The 22,975-nt window shown below is 39.6% G+C and overlaps 1 protein-coding gene and 1 pseudogene across 1 annotated transcript in view; both read right to left on the bottom strand.

Annotated features, from left to right (window-relative positions):
- Nucleotides 1-22,975, bottom strand: part of Trpc5 (transient receptor potential cation channel subfamily C member 5) — a 357,009-nt gene that overhangs the window by 180,495 nt on the left and 153,539 nt on the right. The window lies entirely within an intron of this gene.
- LOC110286412 (melanoma-associated antigen B16-like) lies at nucleotides 21,584-22,702 on the bottom strand (annotated as a pseudogene).

The raw sequence follows: 22,975 nt of genomic DNA, 5'->3' as shown, positions 1-22,975 counted from the left end.
GAAATATCTACCTATTAAAAGCCACTCAGCTCAAATGATTTTATAGCTGTATATAGAACTTAAAAATACACCTAGCTTTCTTAATATTAAGAATATTTTAGCTGAGACTGCTCTGGTTGGGGAGGCAGAAATCCGGCCTACATAGGGCCACAAGCCTCTTCCGGTTAGAAAAGCACCGGGGTAGCTACGGCGCAGAGTCAGCTGACACTCGCCAGCTACCCACAACACCCGCCACAGGATCTTAAGACTTCTGGTGAGTGGAGCACAGCTTCTGCTCCAATCCAATTGCGCGGGACCTGAGACTGCATTAGTTAGGGAAGCAGAAACCGGCCTGAGTAGGGCCACAGGCCTCATCCGGCCGGAACAGCACCTGTGTAGCTAGAGCGCAGGGTCGGCTGACACCTGCCAGCTACCCACGACCCCTGCCACAGGATTTTGAGACTGCTGGTGAGTGTAACACAGCTTCTGCTCCAGTCCAATCACGCGGGACCTGAGACTGCTCTGGTTGGGGAGGAAGAAATCCGGCCTACGTAGGGCCACAAGCCTCTTCCGGTCAGAAAAGCACCGGGGTAGCTAGGGCGCAGAGTCGGCTGACACTCGCCAGCTACCCACAACACCCGCCACAGGATCTTAAGACTTCTGGTGAGTGGAACACAGCTTCTGCTCCAATCCAATTGCGCGCAGGACCTGAGACTGCATTAGTTAGGGAAGCAGAAACTGGCCTGAGTAGGGCCACAGGCCTCATCCGGCCGGAACAGCACCGGTGTAGCTAGAGCACAGGGTCGGCTGACACCCGCCAGCTACCCAGGACCCCCGCCACAGGATTTAGATACTGCTGGTGAGTGGAACACAGCTTCTGCTCCAATCTTTAAACAGTGACAACGACAACAACTAACCCCAGAGATTACCAGATGGCGAAAGGTAAACGTAATAATCTTACTAACAGAAACCAAGACCACTCACCATCATCAGAACCCAGCACTCCCACTTCACCCAGTCCAGGGCACCCCAACACACCGGAAAAGCTAGACACGGATCTAAAAGCATATCTCCTGATGATGGTAGAGGACTTCAAGAAGGACTTTAATAACACACTTAAAGAAATACAAAGGAACACTGGTAAACAGGTAGAAGACAATAAAGAGGAAGCACAAAAATCCCTTAAAGAATTGCAGGAGAACACTGCTAAAGAGTTACAAATCCTTAAAGAAAAACAGGATAACCTAATCAAACAGGTAGAAGTCCTTAATGAAAAACAGGAAAACACATCCAAACAGATGATGGAAATGAACAAAACCATACTAGACCTAAAAAGGGAAGTAGACACAATAAAGAAAACCCAAAATGAGGCAACACTGGAGATAGAAACCCTAGGAAAGAAATCTGGAACCATAGATACCAGCATCAGCAACAGAATACAAGAGATGGAAGAGAGAATCTCAGGTGCAGAAGATTCCATAGAGAACATCGGCACAACAATCAAGGAAAATGTAAAATGCAAAAAGATCCTAACTCAAAACATCCAAGAAATACAGGACACAATGAGAAGACCAAACCTACGGATAATAGGAGTGGATGAGAATGAAGATTTTCAACTCAAAGGACCAGCAAACATCTTCAACAAAATTATAGAAGAAAACTTCCCAAATCTAAAGAAAGAGATGCCCATGAACATACAAGAAGCCTACAGAACTCCAAATAGACTGGACCAGAAAAGAAATACCTCCCGACACATAATAATCAGAACAACAAATGCTCTAAATAAAGATAGAATACTAAAAGCAGTAAGAGAAAAAGGCCAAGTAACATATGAAGGCAAGCCTATCAGAATTACACCAGATTTTTCACCAGAGACTATGAAAGCCAGAAGATCCTGGACGGATGTTATACAGACACTAAAAGAACACAAATTCCAGCCCAGGCTACTATACCCAGCCAAACTCTCAATTACCATAGATGGAGAAACCAAAGTATTCCACGACAAAACCAAATTCACACATTATCTCTCCACGAATCCAGCCCTTCAAAGGATAATAACAGGAAAAAAACCAATACAAGGACAGGAACCACGCCCTAGAAACAACAAGAAGGTAATCCCTCAACAAACCTAAAAGAAGACAGCCACAAGAACAGAATGCCAACTTTAACAACAAAAATAACAGGAAACAACAATTACTTTTCCTTAATATCTCTTAATATCAATGGACTCAACTCCCCCATAAAAAGACATAGACTAACAAACTGGCTACACAAACAAGACCCAACATTTTGCTGCTTACAGGAAACTCATCTCAGAGAAAAAGATAGACACTACCTCAGAATGAAAGGCTGGAAAACAATTTTCCAAGAAAATGGCATGAAGAAACAAGCTGGAGTAGCCATTCTAATATCTGATAAGATTGACTTCCAACCCAAAGTCATCAAAAAAGACAGGGAGGGACACTTCATACTCATCAAAGGTAAAATCCTCCAAGAGACTAACAAACTGGCTACACAAACAAGACCCAACATTTTGCTGCTTACAGGAAACTCATCTCAGAGAAAAAGATAGACACTACCTCAGAATGAAAGGCTGGAAAACAATTTTCCAAGCAAATGGTATGAAGAAACAAGCTGGAGTAGCCATTCTAATATCTGATAAGATTGACTTCCAACCCAAAGTCATTAAAAAAGACAGGGAGGGACACTTCATACTCATCAAAGGTAAAATCCTCCAAGAGGAACTATCAATCCCGAATATCTATGCTCCAAATACAAAGGCAGCCACATTCATTAAAGAAACGTTAGTAAATCTCAAAGCACACATTGCACCTCATACAATAATAGTGGGAGACTTCAACACACCACTTTCACCAATGGACAGATCGTGGAAACAGAAACTAAACAGGGACACAGTGAAACTAACAGAAGTTATGAATCAAATGGATCTGGCAGATATCTACAGAACATTCTATCCTAAAACAAAAGGATATACCTTCTTCTCAGCACCTCATGGTACCTTCTCCAAAATTGACCACATAATTGGTCACAAAACAGGCCTCAACAGATACAAAAATATTGAAATTGTCCAATGCATCCTATCAGATCACCATGGACTAAGGGATCTTCAATAACAAAATAAATAATAGAAAGCCAACCTTTACGTGGAAACTGAACAACACTCTTCTCAATGATACCTTGGTCAAGGAAGGAATAAAGAAAGAAATTAAGGACTTTTTAGAGTTCAATGAAAATGAAGCCACAACATACCCAAACTTATGGGACGCAATGAAAGCATTTCTAAGAGGAAAACTCATAGCTCTGAGTGCCTCCAAAAGGAAACTAGAGAGAGCACACATTAGCAGCTTGACAACATACCTAAAAGCACTAGAACAAAAGGAAGCAAATTCACCCAAGAGGAGTAGACGGCAGGAAATAATCAAACTCAGGGGCGAAATCAACCAAGTGGAAACAAGAAGAACTATTCAAAGAATCAACCAATCAAGGAGCTGGTTCTTCGAGAAAATCAACAAGATAACTAAACCCTTAGCCAGACTCACTAGAGGGCACAGGGAAAGCATCCTAATTAACAAAATCAGAAATGAAAAAGGAGACATAACAACAGATCCTGAAGACATCCAAAACACCATCAGATCCTTCTACCAAAGGCTATACTCAACAAAACTGGAGAACCTGGATGAAATGGAGAAGTTCCTAGACAGATACCAGGTACCAAAGTTGAATCAAGATCAGGTTAATGATCTAAACAGCCCTATATCCCCCAAAGAAATAGAAGCAGTCATTAATAGTCTCCCAACTAAAAAAAGCCCAGGACCAGATGGGTTTAGTGCAGAGTTCTATCAGACCTTCAAAGAAGATCTAATCCCAGTTCTTCACAAACTATTCCACAAAATAGAAACAGAAGGTACTCTACCCAACTCATTCTATGAAGCCACAATTACTCTGATACCTAAACCACAAAAAGACCCAACAAAGATAGAAAACTTCAGACCAATATCCCTTATGAATATTGATGCAAAAATCCTCAATAAAGTTCTTGCTAACCGAATCCAAGAACACATCAAAACAATCATCCATCCTGACCAAGTAGGTTTCATCCCAGGGATGCAGGGATGGTTCAATATACGGAAATCCATCAACGTAATCCAGTATATAAACAAACTCAAAGACAAAAACCACATGGTCATCTCGTTAGATGCGGAAAAAGCATTTGACAAGATCCAACACCCATTCATGATAAAAGTCTTGGAAAGATCAGGAATTCAAGGCCCATACCTAAACATGATAAAAGCAATCTACAGCAAACCAGTAGCCAACATCAAAGTAAATGGTGAGAAGCTTGAAGCAATCCCTCTAAAATCAGGGACTAGACAAGGCTGTCCACTTTCTCCATACCTATTCAACATTGTACTTGAAGTCCTAGCCAGAGCAATTCACAACAAAAGGAGATCAAAGGGATACAAATTGGAAAAGATGAAGTCAAAATATCACTCTTTGCAGATGATATGATAGTATATATAAGTGACCCTAAAAATTCCACCAGAGAACTCCTAAGCCTGATAAACAGCTTCGGTGAAGTAGCTGGATATAAAATTAACTCAAACAAATCAATGGCCTTTCTCTACACAAAGAATAAACAGGCTGAGAAAGAAATTAGGGAAACAACACCCTTCTCAATAGTCACAAATAATATAAAATATCTTGGCGTGACTCTAACTAAGGAAGTGAAAGATCTGTATAATAAAAACTTCAAGTCTCTGAAGAAAGAAATTATAGAAGATCTCAGAAGATGGAAAGATCTCCCATGCTCATGGATTGGCAGGATCAACATTGTAAAAATGGCTATCTTGCCAAAAGCAATCTACAGATTCAATGCAATCCCCATCAAAATTCCAACTCAATTCTTCAACGAATTAGAAAGTGCAATCTGCAAATTCATCTGGAATAACAAAAAACCTAGGATAGCAAAAACTCTTCTCAAGGATAAAAGAACCTCTGGTGGAATCACCATACCGGACCTAAAGCTTTACTACAGAGCAATTGTGATAAAAACTGCATGGTACTGGTATAGTGACAGACAAATAGACCAATGGAATAGAATTGAAGACCCAGAAATGAACCCACACACCTACGGTCACTTGATCTTCGACAAGGGAGCTAAAAACATCCAGTGGAAGAAAGACAGCATTTTCAACAAATGGTGCTGGCACAACTGGTTGTTAACATGTAGAAGAATGCGAATCGATCCATTCCTATCTCCTTGTACTAAGGTCAAGTCTAAGTGGATCAAGAAACTTCACATAAAACCAGAGACACTGAAACTTATAGAGGAGAAAGTGGGGAAAAGCCTTGAAGATATGGGCACAGGGGAAAAATTCCTGAATAGAACAGTAATGGCTTGTGCTGTAAGATCGAGAATTGACAAGTGGGACCTCATGAAACTGCAAAGCTTCTGCAAGGCTAAAGATACCATCAATAAGACAAAAAAACCACCAACAGATTGGGAAAGGATCTTCACCTATCCTAAATCAGATAAGGGACTAATATCCAATATATATAAAGAACTCAAGAAGGTGGACTCCAGAAAGTCAAATAACCCCATTAAAAAATGGGGCTCAGAACTGAACAAAGAATTCTCACCTGAGGAATACCGAATGGCAGAGAAGCACCTGAAAAAATGTTCAACATCCTTAATCATCAGGGAAATGCAAATCAAAACAACCCTGAGATTCCACCTCACACCAGTCAGAATGGCTAAGATCAAAAATTCAGGTGACAGCAGATGCTGGCGAGGATGTGGAGAAAGAGGAACACTCCTCCATTGTTGGTGGGATTGCAAGCTTGTACAACCACTCTGGAAATCAGTCTGGCGTTTCCTCAGAAAATTGGACATAGTACTACCGGAGGATCCAGCAATACCTCTCCTGGGCATATATCCAGAAGATGTCCCAACCAGTAAAAAGGACACATGCTCCACTATGTTCATAGCAGCCCTATTTATAATAGCCAGAAGCTGGAAAGAACCCAGATGTCCCTCAACAGAGGAATGGATACAGAAATTATGGTACATTTACACAATGGAGTACTACTCAGCTATTAAAAAGAATGAATTTATGAAATTCCTAGCCAAATGGATGGACCTGGAGGGCATCATCTTGAGTGAAGTAACACAATCACAAAAGAACTCACACAATATGTATTCACTGATAAGTGGATATTAGCCCAAAACTTAGGATACCCAAGATATAAGATACAATTTGCTAAACGCATGAAACTCAAGAAGAATGAAGACCAAAGTGTGGACACTGTGCCCCTTCTTAGAATTGGGAACAAAACACCCAGGGAAGGAGTTACAGAGACAAAGTTCGTAGCTGTGATGAAAGGATGGACCATTTAGAGACTGCTGTATCCAGGGATCCATCCCATAAGCAGCTTCTAAACGCTGACACCATTGCATACACTAGCAAGATTTTGCTGAAAGGACCCAAATATAGCTGTCTCTTGTGAGACGATGCCGGGGCCTAGCAAACACAGGAGTGGATGTTCACACAGGGCTGTATCACAGGATGTATCACAGGGCTCCCTATGGAGAAGCTAGAGAAAGTACCCAAGGAGCTAAAGGGATCTGCAACCCTATTGACGATGCCGGGGCCTAGCAAACACAGGAGTGGATGTTCACAGTCTGCTATTGGATGTATCACAGGGCTCCCTATGGAGAAGCTAGAGAAAGTACCCAAGGAGCTAAAGGGATCTGCAACCCTATTGTTGGAACAACATGATGTACTAACCAGAACCCCGGAGCTCTTGTCTCTAGCTGCATATGTATCGAAAGATGGTCTAGTCGCCCATCAATGGAAAGAGAGGCCCATTGGACTTGCAAACTTTATATGCCCCAATATAGGGGAATGCCAGGGCCAAAAGAATGGGAATGGGTGGGTAGGGAAGTGGGGGGCGCTATGGGGGACTTTTGGGATAGCATTGGAAATGTAATTGAGGAAAATATGTAATAAAAATATTAAAAATTAAAAAAAAGAATATTTAAAAAAAAGAATATTCAGATTATAAAAAGGATGAGCTCTTTCAAACTAATTCTCTAGAGCTAGAATACCTTCTACAAACCTAATTTAAACACTCTAGATCTAATTAAAACTAGTTAATCTAAATAAAAACTATATATTAACTTTAATCATAAGAACCTTCATGAATTCTCAAGGAAATATTAACATTTAGCATTTATTTATTTAAAAGATCTAAGTAAAATTATAAAGGAAGTAAAATAATTCCATACAGAGGAGAGGCCCTTGGTCCTGTGAAAGCTCTTTGCCCCAGTGAAGGGAAATGCCATGGCCAGGAAGCGAGAGTGGGTGGGTGGGTGGGTGTGCAGGGGTAGAAGGCAGAGGGTAGAGGGTTTTCAGAGGGGAAACCAGGAAAGGGGATAACATTTGTAAACTAAATAAAGAAAATATCTAATAAAAAATAATTCCATACAAAATTTATTACCCCTAATTTATAGTAAATCTAGTAATTTATGAAATATTAAACTGATAGACATTAAAATCCAAGAAAAATGTAAAGATTGTACTATAAGTACTGGTGTTCAACTTTTAAATTCTGAATAATATATTGAGAAGCACATAAAACTATTATGAACATCTGTACAGAAGCAACAATTATATTTATATACACATAAAATACTTATAAAACTTACAAAAATATGTTATAAATACAAGAGATTTTGATGAGGTGACAAAATACAACAAGTTTATCACCGTCATTTAGAAATTTACATGAAAACATCCAGTTCATAGGAACATCATGTAAAGATTCTTAGTAATAAATTTAACAAAAAAGGACTACTACTCATGTAACAAAGTTATTGGCAAGTATAAAACAAGGTCTAAGGGAATAGGAAAACATTTTAATGAATAGGCAGATTTTCTACAAAATACAGTTTCCCATATTAGGATATACATTTTAAAAGGTATCAATATCTATGTTTTATACAAAACTAGGCAAATATGATGTTTAAATGTATACTGGCTGGTTTTGTGTGTCAACTTGACACAGGCTGGAGTTATCACAGAGAAAGGAGCTTCAGTTGAGGAAATGCCTCCATGAGATCCAACTGTAAGGCATTTTCTCAATTAGTGATCAAGAGGGGAGGTCCCCTTGTGGGTGGTGCCATCCCTAGGCTGGTAGTCTTGGGTTCTATAAGAAAGCAAGCTGAGAAAGGCAGGGGAAGCAAACCAGTAATTAACATCCCTCCATGGCCTCTGCATCAGCTCCTGCTTCCTGACCTGCTTGAGTTCCAGTCCTGACTTACTTTGGTGATGACCAGCAATGTGGAAATGTAAGATGAATAAATCCTTTCCTCCCCAACTTGCTTCTTGGTCATGATGTTTGTGCAGGAATAGAAACCCTGATTAAGACAAATTGGTACCAACTGTGGAAGTACTTTGAAACTTTGAGCTAGAAGAGCCACTGGGATGTTAAGAGCTCTGAGGTATGTTCTGTAGGAGCTTGGAAGATAATGTTGAGAACAGTGGAGAAGATGGAGGCTTGTGAAATTTCAGAGGGAAGATTAAAGACTCATAATCAGGGCTGTTGCTATTTTGATTGTGAAGATTCTGTGGTTTTGGTTAGCTGGGGCTGAAGAATCAGCTGTGATTAACAAGATACCAGAACTACTAAAGCGAAATCTTTGCATTACCGTGACAATTGATGCTGGTTAGCTGGAACTAAGAAACTAGTGGTGATTAAAAAGAGACCAGCCTCACTGAGGTGAAATCATCTGGGAAGTGTTTTCTGAGATCACAAAGAAGCTGTGTTACAGAGATAGCCAAGGTTGTATCTCATGCTGCAGCAGGACTTGGTAATATGTAAGAGTCACCCAGGTGTACTGGTTTTGAAGGCATGAAGGGGTCATGAAGAGCAGCTGATGTTCTGCACTGTGAGTGGCCATGGAAGGCCACTGATGAAGGTGTAGCCTCAGGTGCAATTGATGGCTCAGGATAAGAAGGGGTCATGCAAAGGAATTGAGGTTTGGCACTGTGAAGATAGCCTATGAGAGGTTATTGGTGAAGCCTAGTTGTGGTCTTTTGGAGGTGCCAGTACCATGAGATGACCACCAAGAACAGCAGCAGCAGTGGAGTACAGGCCGCTGGAGCCTAGAAGACAAGCAGTGTGTTACAAAGGACAGGGCTGGAGAAGTGACCCTTGGAGGAGCCTAGAAGATTGTGAGTGGATCTCAGACATTGGACAGTTGGAGTTTGATTTTGCTTTTGATTGTGACTGTGCCCTGATATCTTTCCCTCTTGAAGGAAGAAAGTTAAGAGACTTTTAACCTTTAATCCCAGCACTCGGGAGGCAGAGGCAGGCGGATTTCTGAGTTCAAGGCCAGCCTGGTCTACAAAGTGAGTGCCAGGACAGCCAGGGCTACACAGAGAAACCCTGTCTCGAAAAACCAAAAAAAAAAAAAAAAAAAAAAAAAAGACTTTGGACTTTAAAAGAGACTGGATATTTTAAAAGGATTGAAATTTTAATATGTAAAAATTTGCAAAGAATGTGGGACTTTTAAAGTTATTTAGATCTTGGGGATGAATAAGAAAGTAAGGGCCAAGGCCTAATAGTTATGTGTTTGTGTGTCAAGTTGTCAAAGTTTCAGTTGTACTGGCTGGTTTTGTATGTCAACTTGTCACAAGCTGGAGTTATCACAGAGAAAGGAGCTTCAGTTGAGGAAATGCCTCCATGAGATCCAGCTGTAAGGCATTTTCTCAATTAGTGATCAAGGTGGGAGGTCCCCTTGTGGATGGTGCCATCCCTGGGCTGGTAGTCTTGGGTTCTATAAGAAAGCAAGCTGAGCAAGGCAGGGGAAGCAAGCCAGTAAGTAACATCCCTCCATGGCCTCTGCATCAGCTCCTGCTTCCTGACCTGCTTGAGTTCCAGTCCTGACTTCCTTCAGTGATGCGAAGCAATGTGGAAGTATAAGCTGAATAAATCCTTTCCTCACCAACTTTTGACTTGGTCCTGATGTTTGTTCAGGAATAGAAACCTTGACTAAGACAAAATGGATGGATATATTTATAAAAATTATACAAACTTTGAGCAAAGTAAAGAAGAGATACCATCAAAAATGTCACAGTTAGTAATTCTGTCACTCCACTAAGCACCAGTCATCCTAAAAGAAATGATCACTATCAACTTTCCACTCTTTTATTCCCAGACCTAGCTCCATCTACCTAGCATATACATTGGCCTAGCCTGGTAAATTCCTTAGATCCTTGCTTGTTAGCACCATTCCCAGACTCTTTTGTTTAGCACTGGCCTTGCAGTTTGTGCAGTACTTCAGCCATGAGTGGCCTGGATTCCCACCCCCCTGTGCCATGCCCACATTCCCAGTAGGCCCAGTTTGAGTTGATTGTGCAGCCAGCCCAGTTTGGTGACCAACTTGGGTTTCTTCCTGTATTCACACTTCTCACATTTCCTAGGCCTAGCTCAGGAAGTACAATAGCTCAATGACCAGGCAGACCTAGTAAGAAGTTACATTTGCATATTACCTTGGTTTCTGCTGAATTGGAATCACACCCTTTCCTTCCAGTCAAAAATCAACACAGTAGCTGAAAGATTGACCTACCAATATTTGATGACTAAAATGAATCAATACGTTCTATACATCCAAGAAGCACTCAAAGCTACTAACTGTAACTTATAAGGAAATCACTTAAGAAAATAACTAAACCCAAGCATAGTAGCAGAACATGGGTGGCAGAGGCAGGCACATCTCTGTGCTTTGAGGCCAGCCTGGTCTACATAGCAAGTTCTAAGTAAGAGCTACAAAGTGAGTCCCTGACTCTAAATAAATATAAATAAATAAGAAAGAAAAACAAGAGAGACAAATAGAGAGATGGAGATGGAGACAGAGACAAGGACAGACACACACAGAGATAGATACACACACACAGAGAGAGAGACAGAGAGAGAGAGATACAGAGAGACAGAGAGACAGAGAGACAGAGACAGAGGAAGAGACAGAGACAGAGTGAGTGAGAAAATTACTAAACAATACCCAGAAAAGGAAATGAGAAAAGCAGCCCATAATGAATTCGGGAACAAAGAATATGTAAAATAGAGAATAAGTATTTTGGGTTGTAGAGATCCAGCAATTACAGCTTGAAGGATTTGAGCAAGGGAAATGAAAGATAAGTCTTGGAATGTTAGGAGGAGCAATGCAGTCAGAATATGGAGTGAAGCAGCAAGAACTACAGAGACAGCAGTATGTTCTTCAAAGGGTCTCATCTTTTGTTGTACATTAGAGTCCCTTAAAGAGCATTAAAAAGTACCCATGCCTGGGGTCACCATTTCCCTTACAGTAACATTTTCAAAAAGACCCTCAAGAGAATATAATATGCATCTGTAATTGACCACCATCATTATAGAGAGTACCCAGTGCTGTTGGTAGTGGTTGTAGTCATCATAGAGAACAGAAAGTGATTAGAACTGGAGAGAAATTTTCTTTTCTTTTTCTTTTGTTGAGAAATTTTCTATAGAAAGGCTTAGATATCTGCTGTCAAGTACAGTAGCCACAAACCCCATATGAATATTTAAATTTAAATGAAATAATTCACTCACTCAGTTGTACCGGTCACATTTTAGACACTTTAATAGTCATTTATAGCTCAGGATACTATACTGGATACTGAAGGTATATAAAACTTTTGTTTGTTTGTTTGTTTGCCTTAATGCCTCTTTCACCTCTGAAATGTCTACAGTAAAGAAGACTCTTCCAATTCTTGGAGAAATGCACAGTATATCTGATCCTTTGATTTGTATACTGGATTTTTCTGGCCTTGGATGTGTATGCAGTGCTCTTATTCATGTAAGAAATTTCTTCTACTTGCTGATGTCCTGGGATGTTTTGTCAGACCATTAGCAGCTGGATTAAATCAATACATTTCACGTTCACTGGAGTGAAAACATGAGCAAATTATATATATATATATATATATATATATATATACATATATATACATATATATATGTGTGTGTGTGTGTGTGTGTGTATGTATATATTATCCATCAAGTTACTAAGCTGCACAGGGGACTTTAACTCTGTTGCTCAAAACTCATTATCACCATGTCTGGATGATGTTCTTTGAAGCAGTTAAGAGAAAGACAGGATGAAATGACACTGATTGTAGCAAGTAGAAGGCAGTGTAATTGGCTAGAAGTCTTGCATCTTGTTATTAGTCTGAGAGTTGCTTTTATCCTTGATTGTGTAGGCCATGACGAGTCAGTGTCTGTTTTCTTTCACTTAGCCCTTAACTTTGAAATCTGAAGTGACAATGTTTACACCAGAGTATATTAGCAAAGTCTCTTTAAATGGGGCACAGGGCCTTCTTAAAAAATTATAACAATCAGAAAATATGAACAAAAGATATATGGGAGTTCTTTAGATTTTTTAAAAAACATTTCTATGTCTCAGGAATGATTTTGAAAATAAAAATTAGAAAAATGTATGTACATGAGCAAATTATGAACATTTTCTCACAAAAAGTCAAATAAAATGATTTAAAATAACCCATCACTTTCCCCTATGTGCAGTGTTAATATGGTCATTCTTTTATATCATTTTATTATATCCTCCAAAATTCATGCTCTTTCTAGGCTTTCTTTTTCCTTTTGGTTGGTTGGTTCTTGTTTTCATTTTAGATTAGGTTTCAGTTCACTAAGTAGCACTGACTGGCCTGGCAGTCACTATGTAAGACCAGGTTCGCCTTGAACTCATAGAATCTCGCCAGCTTCTGCCTCCAGAGAAGTCTGAGCTACCAGACCACTAGTGTGTTCTTTCTTAACCCAGGTTTTCCTACCCAGTGTTTTTACTTGATTTTTAAAGAAACTTTTCATACATCATTTTCTACATTAACACTTTCTATATCTCTATCCTTCTCAGTATCATTTTCCTTTGTATATAGGGGAGTGGCCTGCAGGTAAGACTGAGAGAATGTGTTTTTTACTGTCATATACTAACATCTCATGCTAATTAGTCTTAAAGTATTTGACTATTCTCCAGTTTGGAATCACTTAAGGTTACACCTATTTATGTCCGTTGTTATAAATTAACATTTGATATGTACATATATTTATATAAAAGATTTTTGCATACATTCACAATTAGTCTCCCAGTATAGCTTCTCTGAAGTCAAATCACAAGGGGCATTTTTTTTAAAGCTCTCATTTCATACATTTTTTTTTTTTTTTACTTTTTATTAGGTATTTTCCTCATTTACATTTCCAATGCTATCCCAAAAGTCCCCCATACCCTCCCACCTACTCCCCTACCCACCCACTCCCACTTTTTGGCCCTGGCGTTCCCCTTTACTGGGACATATAAAGTTTGCATGTCCAATGGGCCTCTCTTTCCAGTGATGGCTGACTAGGCCATCTTTTGATACATATGCAGCTAGAGTCAAGAGCTCTGGGGTACTGGTTAGTTCATAATGTTGCACCTACAGGGTTGCAGATCTCTTTAGTTCCTTGGATACTTTCTCTAGCTCCTCTATTGGGAGCCCTGTGATCCATCCAATAGCTGACTGTGAGCATCCACTTCTGTGTTTGCTAGGCCCCGACATAGTCTCAAAAGAGACAGCTATATCAGGGTCCTTTCAGCAAAATCTTGCTAGTGTATGAAATTGTGTCATCGTTGGGAGGCTAATTATGGGATGGATCCCTGGATATGGCAGTCTCTAGATGTTCCATCCTTTTGTCTCAGCTCCAAACTTTGTCTCTGTAACTCCTTCCATGGGTGATTGTTTCCAATTCTAAGAAGGGGCAAAGTGTCCACACTTTGGTCTTCGTTCTTCTTCAGTTTCATGTTTTACAAATTGTCTCTTATATCTCCGGTATACTAAGTTTCTGGGCTAATATCCACTTAATAGTGAGTACATATCATTTGAGTTCTTTTGTGATTGTGTTACCTCACTCAGGATGATGCCCTCCAGGTCCAACCATTTGCCTAGGAATTTCATAAATTCATTCCTTTTAATAGCTGAGTAGTACTCCATTGTGTAAATGTACCACATTTTTTGTATCCATTCCTCTTTTGAGGGGCATCTGGGTTCTTTCCAGCTTGTGGCTATTATAAATAAGGCTGCTATGAACATAGTGGAGCATGTGTCCTTCTTACCGGTTGGAACATCTTCCGGATATATGCCCAGGAGAGGTATTGCGGGATCCTCTGGTAGTACTATGTCCAATTTTCTGAGGAACCGCCAGACTGATTTCCAGAGTGATTGTACAAGCTTGCAATCCCACCAACAATGGAGGAGTGTTCCTCTTTCTCCACATCCTCGCCAGCATCTGCTGTCACCTGAATTTTTGATCTTAGCCATTCTGACTGGTGTGAGGTGGAATCTCAGGGTTGTTTTGATTTGCATTTCTCTGATGATTAAGGATGTTGAACATTTTTTCAGGTGCTTCTCAGCCATTCGGTATTCCTCGGGTGAGAATTCTTTGTTTAGATCTGAGCCCCATTTTTTAATGGGGTTATTTGATTTTCTGGAGTCCACCCTCTTGAGTTCTTTATATATATTGGATATTAGTCCCCTATCTGATTTAAGATAGGTAAAGATCCTTTCCCAATCTGTTGGTGCCCTTTTTGTCTTATTGACAGTGTCTTTTGCCTTGCAGAAGCTTTGCAGTTTCATGAGGTCCCATATCTCAATTCTCAATCTTACAGCACAAGCCATTGCTGTTCCTATTCAGGATTTGTTCCCCCGTGCCCATATCTTCGAGGCTCTTCCCCACTTTCTCCTCTATAAGTTTCAGTGTCTCTGGTTTTATGTGAAGTTCCTTGATCCACATAGATTTGAACTTAGTACAAGGAGATAGGAATGGATCAATTTGCATTCTTCTACATGATAACAACCAGTTGTGCCAGCACCATTTGTTGAAAATGCTGTCTTTCTTCCACTAGATTGTTTTAGCTCCCTTGTGGAAGATCAAGTGACCAAGGTGTGTGGGTTCATTTCTGGGTCTTCAATTCTATTCCATTGGTCTACTTCTCTGTCACTATACCAGTACCATGCAGTTTTTTTTTTTTTTTTTTTTTTAATCACAATTGCTCTGTAGTAAAGCTTTAGGTCAGGCATGGTGGTTCCACCAGAGGTTCATTTATCCTTGAGAAGAGTTTTTACTATCCTAGGTTTTTTGTTATTCCAGATGAATTTTCAGATTGCTCTTTCTAATGCGTTGAAGAATTGAGTTGGAATTTTGATGGGGATTGCATTGAATCTGTAGATTGCTTTTGGCAAGATAGCCATTTTTACAATGTTGATCCTGCCAATCCATGAGCATGGGAGATCTTTCCATCTTCTGAGATCTTCTTTGATTTCTTTCTTCAGAGACTTGAATTTTTTTCATACAGATCTTTCACTTCCTTAGTTAGAGTCACGTCAAGATATTTTATATTATTTGTGACTATTGAGAAGGGTGTTGTTTCCCTAATTTCTTTCTCAGCCTGTTTATTCTTTGTGTAAAGAAAGGCCATTGACTTGTTTGAGTTAATTTTATATCTAGCTTCTTCACCAAAGCTGTTTATCAGGTTTAGGAGTTCTCTGGTGGAATTTTTAGGGTCACACACACACACACACACACACACACATATATATACACTATCATATCATCTGCAAAGAGTGATATTTTGACTTCATCTTTTCCAATTTGTATCCCCTTGATCTCCTTTTTTTGTCGAATTGCTCTGGCTAGGACTTCAAGTACTACGTTGAATAGTTAGGTAGAAAGTAGGCAGCCTTGTCTAGTCCCTGATTTTAGTGGGATTGCTTCAGCTTCTCTCCATTTACTTTGATGTTGGCTACTGGTTTGCTGTAGATTGCTTTTATCATGTTTAGGTATGGGCCTTGAATTTCTGATCTTTCCAAGACTTTTATCACGAATGGGTGTTGGACCTTGTCGAATGCTTTTTCAGCATCTAACCAGAGGATCATATGGTTTTTGTCTTTGAGTTTGTTTATCTAATAGATTACGTTGATGGATTTCCATGTATTAAACCATCCCTGCATCCCTGGAATAAAACCTACTGGGTCAGGATGGATGATTGCTTTAATGTGTTCTTGGATTCGGTTAGCTAGAATTTTATTGAGGATTTTTGCATCTATATTCATAAGGGAAATTGGTCTGAAGTTCTCTATCTTTGTTGGATCTTTCTGTAGTTTAGGTATCAGAGTAATTGTGGCTTCATAGAATGAGTTGGGTAGAGTTCCCTCTACTTCTATTTCGTGGAATAGCTTGTGCAGAACTGGAATTAGCTCTTCTTTGAAGGTCTGGTAGAACTCTGCACTAAACCCATCTGGTCCTGGGTTTTTTTGGCTTGTAAACTATTAATGACTGCTTCTATTTCTTTAGGGGATATGGTACTGTTTAGATCGTTAACTTGATCCTGATTTAACTTTGGTACCTGGTATCTGTCTAGAAATTTGTCCATTTCGTCCAGGTTTTCCAGTTTTGTTGAGTATAGCCTTTTGTAGAAGGATCTGATGGTGTTTTGGATTTCTTCAGGATCAGTTGTTATGTCTCCCTTTTCATTTCTGATTTTGCTAATTAGGATGTTGTCCCTGTGCCCTCTAGTGAGTCTAGCTAAGGGTTTATCTATCTTGTTGATTTTCTCAAAGAACCAACTCCTCGTTTGGTTAAATCTTTGAATAGTTCTTCTTGTTTCCACTTGGTTGATTTCACCCCTGAGTTTGATTATTTCCTGCTGTCTACTACTCTTGGGTGAATTTGCTTCCTTTTTTTCTAGAGCTTTTAGATGTGTTGTCAAGCTGCTAGTGTGTGCTCTCTCCAGTTTCTTTTTGGAGGCACTCAGAGCTATGAGTTTCCCTCTTAGAAATGCTTTCATTGTGTCCCATAAGTTTGGGTATGTTCTGGCTTTATTTTCATTAAACTCTAAAAAGTCTTAAATTTCTTTCTTTATTCCTTCCTTGACCAAGGTATCATTGAGAAGAGTGTTGTTTAGTTTCCACGTGAATGTTGGCTTTCTATTATTTATGTTGTTATTGAAGATCATCCTTAGTCCATGGTGGTCTGATAGGATGCATGGGACAATTTCAATATTTTTGTATCTCTTGAGGCCTGTTTTGTGAACAATTATATGGTCAGTTTTGGAGAAGGTTCCGTGAGGTGCTGAGAAGAAGGTATATCCTTTTGTTTTAGGTTCTGTAGATATCTGTTACCTCCATTTCTTTCATAACTTCTGTTAGTTTCACTGTGTCCCTCTTTAGTTTCTGTTTCCACGATCTGTCCATTGATGAAAGTGGTGTGTTGAAGTCTCCCACTATTATTGTGTGAGGTGCAATGTGTGCTTTGAGCTTTACTAAATTATCTTTAATGAATGTGGCTGCCCTTGCATTTGGAGCATAGATATTCAGAATTGAGAGTTCCTCCTGGAGGATTTTACCTTTGATGAGTATGAAGTGTCCTTCCTTGTCTTTTTTGATAACTTTGGGTTGGAAGTCGATTTTATTCGATATTAGAATGGCTATTGCAGCTTGTTTCTTCAGACCATTTGCTTGGAAAATTGTTTTCCAGCCTTTCTCTCTGAGGTAGTGTCTGTCTTTTTCCCTGAGATTTGTTTCCTTTAAGCAGCAGAATGTTGGGTCCTGTTTGTTTAACCAGTCTGTTAGTCTATGTCTTTTTATTGGGGAATTGAGTGCATTGATATTAAGAGATATTAAGGAAAAGTAGTTGTTGCTTCCTTTTATTTTTGTTGTTAGAGTTGGCATTCTGTTCTTGTGGCTGTCTTTTTTTTGGTTTGTTGAGGGATTACTTTCTTACTTTTTCTAGGGCGTGATTTCCGTCCTTGTATTGGCTTTTTTCTGTTATTATCCTTTGAGGGGCTGGATTCGTGGAAAGATAATGTGTGAATTTGGTTTTGTCATGGAATACTTTGGTTTCTCCATCTATGGTAATTGAGAGTTTTGCCGGGTATAGTAGCCTGGGCTGGCATTTGTGTTCTCTTAGTGTCTGTATAACATCTGTCCAGGCTCTTCTGGCTTTCATAGTCTCTGGTGAAACGTCTGGTGTAATTCTGATAGGCCTGCCTTTATATGTTAATTGACCTTTCTCCCTTACTGCTTTTAATATTCTATCTTTATTTAGTGCATTTGTTGTTTTGATTATTATGTGTCAGGAGGGATTTCTTTTCTGGTCCAGTCTATTTGGAGTTCTGTAGGCTTCTTTTATGATCATGGGCATGTCTTTCTTTAGGCTTGGGAAGTTTTCTTCTATAATTTTGTTGAAGATATTTGCTGGCCCTTTAAGTTGAAAATCTTCATTCTCATCAACTCCTATTATCCGTAGGTTTGGTCTTCTCATTGTGTCTTGTATTTCCTGGATGTTTTGGGTTAGGATCCTTTTACATTTTGTATTTTCTTTGATTGTTGTGCCGATGTTCTCTATGGAATCTTCTGCACCTGAAATTCTCTCTTCCATCTTTTGTATTCTGTTGCTGATGCATGCATCTATGGTTCCAGATTTCTTTCCTAGTGTTTTTATCTCCAGCGTTACTTCACTTTGGTTTTTTTTATTGTGTCTACTTCCCTTTTTAGGTCTAGTATCGTTTTGTTCATTTCCATCACCTGTTTGGATGTGTTTTCCTGTTTTTCTTTAAGGACTTCTAACTCTTTGGTTTTGTTTTCCTGTTTTTCTTTAAGGACTTGTAACTCTTTAGCATTGTTCTCCTGTATTTCTTTAAGTGAGTTATTAAAGTCCTTCTTGATGTCCTCTACCATCATCATGAGATATGCTTTTAAATCCAGGTCTAGCTTTTCGGTTGTGTTGGGGTGCCCAGGACTAGGTGGGGTGGGAGTGCTGCTTTCTGATGATGGTGAGTGATCTTGATTTCTGTTAGTAGGATTCTTACGTTTACCTTTCGCCATCTGGTGTTCTCTGGAGCTAGTTGTTATAGTTGTATCTGGTTAGAGTTTGTTCCTCAGGTGATTCTGTTAGCCTATATCAGTAGACCTGGGAAACTAGCTCTATCCTTAGTTTCAGTGGTCAGAGTACTCTCTGCAGGCAAGCTCTCCTCTTGCAGGAAATGTGCCCATATATCTGGTGTTCGAACCTGCCTCCTGGCAGAAGTTGTGTTCCACTCACCAGAGGTCTTCAGATCCCGTGGAAGGTCCTGTGAGGACCTTGTTGGTGTCCAGAAACTCTGCACAGAAGTAACCCCACTGCTGGAGTGAACTGCAAGGGACTTGTGCCCCTGATCAGGCCGGGTTATCTGCTTCCTTAATTAATGCAGTCTTAGGTCCTGCGCGATTGGATTGGATGGAGCATGTGCTGTGTTCCACTCACCAGAGGTCTTAGGATCCCGTGGGGGGGTTCCTGTGTGTGTCCTTGCAGGTGTCCGAGACTCCCCTGGCTAGGAAACCCGGTGCTGCAGTGGACCCAAAGGGCCATACATTTTCTAAAATTGGTTTCATTTACCAATGAATGGTGGCTTCTTTTTTTATTAAATTTTTTTTATTTAAATTTCAAATGCTATCTCAAAAGTTCCCTATACTCTCCCCCTGCTCTGCTCCCCTACCCACCCACTCCCACTTCTTGGCTCTGGCATTCCCCTGTACTGGGGCATATAAAGTTTGCAAGACCAAGGGGCCTCTTTTCCCAATGATGGCCGACTAGGCCATCTTCTGCTACATATACAGCTAGAGACACGAGCTGGAAAGAAAACACAAGAAATCCCAGGAAACAGAACTTGACTTTGTTTTGCTGTTTTTGTTTTCATGTTCACTGTGAATGATCGTTTGAAGTTCTTTCCTTCTCAGCTGTTCTAAGAGTCCATGTGTTTTTAACAAATGGACACTTGGACATGAATGGAATACATTTAAGAGTTTTTAACATATATGTCACTTTGATTTGTTGAAGGTAAAACATTTGAAGCCCTTCAGCTAATGGCCTGTTATTCCTCATAGTCCCAGAGAATCATCTCTGTTTCTGAGTCAGACATTACAAAATGGGTTCCAGCTTTTAACAGGCATATATATATATATATATATATATATAATTTCTTTTGTTGTTGTTTTAATACAGGGTCTCAGATAGTCCAAGCTGACCTTAAGCTTACTATATAGCCAAGCATTGCCTGAACTCCTGATGTTGCTCCCAATGACTGAGCATTCACATCTGTATATGCCATCCAATTTGTCTAAACAAAACAAAAAAGAGGTCAATGCTTTGAACATAGCTAGCACTAAATATAATCCTAAAGGTTAAGATTAAGTTACTTTATTGAGGGTGGTGGTTATAAAAAGAAATAGAAGACTAGAACCTGAGTTGCATCTTTAAGGTTGTGTAGGATTTAAATAGGTAGCTATAGGAACTGGGAGAATATTCATTGTATCAGAAGTCCAGGATGGGAATTCATATTGTCTTGGGTAGGATTCTGGAAAGAAAGGAAATAATGTAGGAATAGATGAGGTATATTGAGAAATATTAAAAATCTAGTTGAGAAGCTAGGCATTGAGAATCCCTTTAAAGTTCTTACGGAAAAAAAATGATCAAAAAGAAAGGTGTATTAGGTGATTCCAATGGCCATGCCAATGGAGAAATTAATTGGGACAGAATGGAAATTATACTACAAATGAAGTTAAAAAGAAGAGAATTTTAGAGTTCCTTCAAATGACTTGATAACAGACTGGAGGACATGATACACAAGGAGCAGCACAGAATAATACCCAAGTCTGTGCTTAAAACTTGGGGGGCTGCATTCCTGAGAAACTAGAAAGGCCATGCACTAGGCCAATTACTAGATGCCTAATATTGTCAAGGTAAATGGAGGTTCTGTTGAAGAGATTCTATTTCTTCCTGACTTCCATTATTACTTCAAAGATGCTTATTTCGTCCTTTTGGTCTTCATTTGGCAGTGGATCTTTACATTGAACTTTAGTTTCTCTGTCCCAGAGGGTTCTGCCAAATAATGATCTTAAACATTTAAATGTACACAGGCAGTTTTGCTGAGCAGTCCCTTATAAATGTAATCACCTTCTGCATGTCTGTTTTGTAATGTTCTTGTTTTGCATATTGGGTTCACTAAAACCAGGTCACTCTTGTTCTTACTGAAAGAATTGTAGTTTTTTTTTTCAAAGTTTCTTGAATTTTATTCCCCTTGGCAACTATAAAGTAAACAACTCCACATAGAGCATGTAATTTTATTGAGAAATGGAAAGGTACAAAGAAAGTTATTAGAACAAAGCTGTTTAAAAGGTAGAAGCTTAGAAAACGCATGTTTTACTACTCCAGATAACTGAACAGATAGATGGGATTATTTCCCAATTAGTTTTATGTTAGGACAACGCTCTTATTAAATTTGTGAATGGTATTAAGTTGAGATTTTGAAACTAAACAACAATACTTTTAAGTGTAAGTACATTCAAATAGAAAGGGCAAACAATGAAAAGCATGGCATGGTGCTTATACAAATTAGGACTATGCAGCTAAGACTCTCCCTTCTCCTTATATCAATCTAGGTCGTACATCTTCCCCCTAAAGTCTAAAAGTTCTCTGTAAATTATACAGAAGTAATTGATCTCTGACTGTACAAGACATAAGAGAAGTTGCTGCTTGTGTCACTAGAACTTTCACCAGAAGCAGAACTTGAGCTAGCATGCTCTAATAGCATGGTAAGGGTTCTCTCTTCTTCTTCAATCAGTGCCTCTTCATACTGAGAAAGGAACGCAGTAGAGTCTGACCCATGAACCTTGGCCACAAACTCTAACAGTCTCATCTTACTAGTTTCAGCTTTAGCCCGTAGCCCCCACACATATTCATACTGTATGGGATCACTATTGGCTATTGGCTGGTATTCCAGGTATTGCTCCCTCACAAACTCATCAGTTATCAGCTCTCTACGGTCACCAAACATGAAATGAGTCATCCCAGCATAGATTCCCATTGGATTCAATATTTCCCAAATCTCCTCTTCAGTGGCATGGTTGCCCTTCATAAAGACTACACCCAGGATGAGTATCAGGAGACCAGTTTTAGGAAAGCTGTACTCATCATTGCGCATCCCATCATAGGTGAGACCTAATTTGATAAAGAGAGCATAGCAATGGTTGATAGGATCTACTTCCTTCACATCCAGCCCAAAGACCATCTCCATGTGCTCAGAAGCTCTCATGAGGATTTCATGAAAACAATCTTCATCTTCTCTGACAATGAGTGTCATTATATCATTCATACTCATCATCTCTTTCACCTGATACTTGTACAGCATGTAATTCACCAAGAAATCAACTTTCCCATCTACAGTCATCTCAGGTAAATCTGTGCTATCTGACTGATCTGGTGGAATGACTGGGTTACCCTGTACTTCTTGGTGATCAAGACCCTCAGCAGACTCCCTTGAAGAATCAAGGGATGCTGAAGACCCCTGGAAGTACTGGGTATCTCATCTTCAGGATCATCCTGGTTGCTAGCCATAAGAAGTTGAGAAGAGGAACATGGCTCCTCCACATCCTTGGAGACTTAGGTTTCCTCACTTCAGACTAGTAGCCATAAGATGAGATGAGGAACATGGCTCCTCAACATCGACGGAGGCTGCTGCAACCTGTAGTTTCTGGGTCTCTTCACAGGTCTGGCCTTGGTCAGCTGCACATTCTTCTGAAGACTGAGACATGGTGACTTAAATCCTGAAAGTACCTCCTTTGAATCATCCCTCTAATTGTCTGGATTCAGTGCTTCCAGTTGAAGGGCACACCTCACTGTTTGATGACTGGAAAGAAAATTATCTTTCTCTGCCAACCTCAAGGAATTTAGTTCAGCTAACAATCGTGTTTGTCTTTCTGGGTCTGTGTGGGCTTCTTCCTTGTTCAAAGCAGAAGTCATGTTTTATCTGAGTTGAGAGCGCTAGGGCTGGCCCGAGTCTGCTTTTCAAGAATTGTAGTTTTATAAAAGGTTA

The sequence above is a fragment of the Mus caroli genome, unplaced genomic scaffold, assembly GCF_978045245.1.
Source record: "Mus caroli unplaced genomic scaffold, Mus_caroli_1 scaffold_5, whole genome shotgun sequence".
Lineage (NCBI taxonomy): Eukaryota > Metazoa > Chordata > Mammalia > Rodentia > Muridae > Mus > Mus caroli.
This window is presented reverse-complemented; position numbering and strand designations above follow the sequence as displayed.